The sequence below is a fragment of the Leuciscus leuciscus genome (assembly GCF_965113295.1).
Source record: "Leuciscus leuciscus genome assembly, chromosome: 12".
Taxonomy (NCBI): domain Eukaryota; kingdom Metazoa; phylum Chordata; class Actinopteri; order Cypriniformes; family Leuciscidae; genus Leuciscus; species Leuciscus leuciscus.
Window position 1 is genome coordinate 3,320,008 of NC_138736.1, and position 4,369 is coordinate 3,324,376.

Genomic DNA, 4,369 nt, shown 5'->3' on the forward strand with positions numbered 1-4,369 from the left:
TTATTACATTATTTGACACTGACACGTACGTGCCAGCTTTGCAGGTCATGCATTCTGCTTCACACGGATCCCGATCGAGACGAAAACACAGGAATTTTCTTAGCAATGCTAGAACGCACATCAACCGATCACTTGTTTAGCGTTCATGTAAACACTACATTTAGAATCACCAATCGGAATTAATTCAGTCCTACTGAATCAAAAGGTGTGCATGTAAACAAAAAGAATGGCGACGAGAAAGCAAAAGCCGTATCCCGGATATTGTGGGCGATCTCGAAATCCCGGCCAGACATGTCCTGGAATATGGTCACCCTACAATAGGTAGCACTTTGAAGTCAATAGCAAATCAAAACTAGTTTGCACATCATTTGTAATTGAAAAGGTTTAATGACAAAATATGGTTATGGTTACACTTAAAATAGTTGCAAAATAGATGTATGAGATGATGATAATTTACCATTAATTGTACCCAGCATATATGTAAAATGTTACCAGAGAGAGAGAGAGAGAGAGAGAGAGAGAGAGAGAGAGAGAGAGAGAGAAAGAAAAGAGGATTTTTTTTTCAAGGACTTCCTCCAGCTTCATTAAAAAAATTTTTTTTTATAATATTATCTATTATAAAAAAAATTATATCCATTTTTTTTTTCAATAGTACCCATGCTTGTGTGAAACTGCTTAATTATCCATAGACCAAAGTATTAAAATTATAATTCATTAATAAATGATTAATAATGATAAAACATAGGAATAATTGATAATACATTAATATATTTTATAATAAATCTCTTTTACAAGAGTTACCTGGACCCGGCCAAGACGGCAGCAACAAATAACATCAACAAAAACATTAAAAAATACAATATATATATATATATATATATATATATATATATATATATATAATCATTTATTTGTTTATTTAATTATTTATATCCTATGATATTACAGAATTATTTGAAGCGTATGACTCAGCTTTATTTTTATAGTGCTTTATGCAATGGAGATTGTTTCACCAGTAATAACAGGAAAATATGTTTCATCGTCCAGCTCAGTTCAGTTCTTACACAGCAGCGTCAGTACGGTCAGATCAATAACATGTTGAATATTAAGTGTCACCAGCTAATCAAGCCAGAGACGAGCAACCCAAACTCCATCAGGAGACAGAATGGAGAAAGAAGTTCTCCAGTGGCCATCAAACCAACATGATGTGATTGTTATTTGTAGTTCCTTGTGCTCTGCGAAACTAGTTACATATCTGAAAAGCACTGAAGATGTTGTCATTATAGCATAAGTTGAATGTTTTATAGAGGTGGGAACAGTAGTTCGGCTGCTCAAGGCCAGTGGACGGATCACATGATCTGAAAGTGAGAATATCACAATCAGAACAGAATCTCGGCTGACAGCGCAAAGATCCGGCGGGATCACAATCTCATCTCTTCTAGTGTGGTCAAGTACTCAGAGTCTCAGACTGGCCTCGGGCATGTCTATCTTTGTGTAGATAACAGTTTTGGACAAATCAATGACAGACAAACATATTTCTGTTCCCATCCGAGCGATTAAATCAACCCCGGTTCTTGTCCCATTCTTGCTGCCCATTGGCTACTACCTTTAAACTTCCTCATTACACTTCACACACTGCTTTACCGAGAAAGACTTGACATGAAGCCTTGATTTGAGGGTAAAGCACCCCAAGGCCAATGATGTTTTCCCCTCCCTTGCTTAGTTTTCATCAGCGCTGTGTCCTTGTTGAGCGGTTTGATTATCTATCAGCCAAAAGAGGTCGCTTTGCATGTAAACTATATTCAGTCAAAGATGGAGGAAGTCCTTGAATATCAAACATCTTCATCCAATATGCCACTTTTCAGGTCATCTGAGGTGGAGATATGCGCTGGTTTGGGTGTTCATATATACTTCCACTACTAATCTCAAAGTAAAAAAAACCATAAATTAAAGTGAATTTTTCTTTCCCCAGGCAAATGTTAAAGATTGGTCTGCATTTTGACACTAAAACTGCAGTAAGTTCTGGTTGTGGGCAATTATCCCACTCAAAACACCAATTAAGAAATGAATCTGGTCATAGGCCAGCAAAATCAAAACGCAAACTGATATTGTTTTTCTGCTTTCTGCGCTGTTCATAACTCAGTATCAATTAGCAGGACGGTGAGGACACTGTCCCATTCCCCGATAAGAAGAAATAACTTTGAGATTCCTTAGTGTTTTGCCTCCTCAAGTGCAAGTGAAGATATTCCTATCTCCTGCCTTTTTTCTCATTTAAATCACAATGGAAATGTGTCCACAATGGGCTTTATCATAACAGGATGATTATGTACGCTGGGCACAGGCTTTATCTTGGTGAAACACGGCCAGTCGGCTGACCTTTGTCCGGCTGCGCAGGCGTTCGGAGGTGCCATTTCTCATTGATACACAATGCACCCTGTTCAGTGCCCTTCAGAATTTTATTTTTTATTTTTTTTCAGTTGTACTAATTCCTTTTTCCACTTTGCAGAAGACTAGCTAATTTCACTCAGGCCGTGATTATCACCTGGCAGGTCTGGAGAGGTAGAACACTGTGCACTGAACGACAATATAAATAATTTATGAATATAAATTGTGAGATTGTCAAACTTGGCCAGAGCTGTTGCCTTGACCTAGAACACCCTCATTTTAATTCCATTTACTTGTGTTGAGCTTTTAACAATGCATATTGTTCCAAAGCGGCTTGGCAACCCCAGTTTACAAACTAACAGTGACTGTGGCAAGAAAGGACTTTCTAAAATGTTAACTTTATAAAAGCAAATGAGACATTTTTTAATGTCACCATGGAAGAAAAATGTTATATTCTTTTTTTTTCTTTTTTCTTTTATGGAATATTGTAGTATTTATTATGAATGGTTTATTCTTGCTCATCCTAATTTTCTAAAAAGTTATTGTGCCTCATAATCTTAAATCAAAATAACTGCCCCTCCCTCTTGCAGTGACTTCTCTTCTCTGATGAGGGCGGGGCAACCTGTCAATCACATTAGATCCACCAATAGCAAACCATCCAATCAATTCCCCATGGACAAAATCAAGCCCTGTCCTATATTTGAGTTTTCTTGTTCCTGAAGCCATTTCACTTGGATATACATCACAATAGGGAAGAAAAGACTATCACAACTTCCGTTTTTATGCCGACTTTGAACAAATTTACACAAAGTGGGCATACTTACATGCAGGGCCTAAAACTAACGTTTTGCTTAACCTTCCAATGGCTGGTGACTTAAGAATACCAGCCATGAAAAACAGATTAATCCTTATTTAGTTATTCAGAGAAGTCAGTGATTGTTCTTTGTCTTTTGTTGTTTGATTAACATTACAAACACAGACATCAGCAGGAATATTAGGCTGCTGTCACTTTAAGAGCTGCACGGATCCATACTGACACACATGCGTTTTCAGATTTATGTACGTGCGCATCAGTAACAAGTAGTGAAGTGAGTTCTCTTTCGCCTCTTCATGCGCTTGAATATTTCAATTGGCCAGGCTTAAACTTTCGTGACGATGCACCACTGGCCAGGCAACTGTCCCGAGCGTCGTTCACGTTCATGTTCTCACAACATTGCATTGTTAGAATTCATACAAATTTTACAAGCCAACTGGCGATTGACATTTTCACATACTCGCCAACAATGATTAACTCACATTTGGCGCTTGGCGAGAGTTAATTTTAGGCCCTGCTTACATGCATGTGTTAATTTGACCAGACCCAGCTGCACTCACTGTAATTATTTAACACATGACAAAATTAAAGATGTATGAAATGCATTCAATTCACAATAACACAGCAAAACAAAACAAGGTAGTGGCTCAGATTCATAACTAATAACCAATTTCTTAAAAATGAATAGCATAAATAATACTGAAGTGCAACGGTTACATCACTCTGAAGTGAATGGGGAAAACACTAAAAAATAAATCATGCCTGCTGATCTTTTTTTATTTTATTTGCTCTGTTTTTGACTAAAATAATTCTGCACGTCCGATAAAAGCACAAACACTTTAAAAATAGCTCTTATCTTATTTCCTTGAGGTTATTCCCTGTTTTTGATACAGGCTTATCAGAGTGTGCGATTAACCATTAGATAGCTCTGTGACAGCGGGTCACTGATGTCTTTCTTCTCCATCCCTGCGTATGTTATCTAATTATCACCTCACCAGCGATGAGATTCGCCCCAGCTCAGGTTGTCTTGTGATACAGAGGAAGGAGAATCTGAGGATGCACATTGCTCTAATGTCACAAATCACCAGCGGCCAACGTCCTCCCCAGAGACAGAGACATCTGAAGAAGTTGAGGAAGCCACATTAATGATTTATGAGTGACCCGACTCGC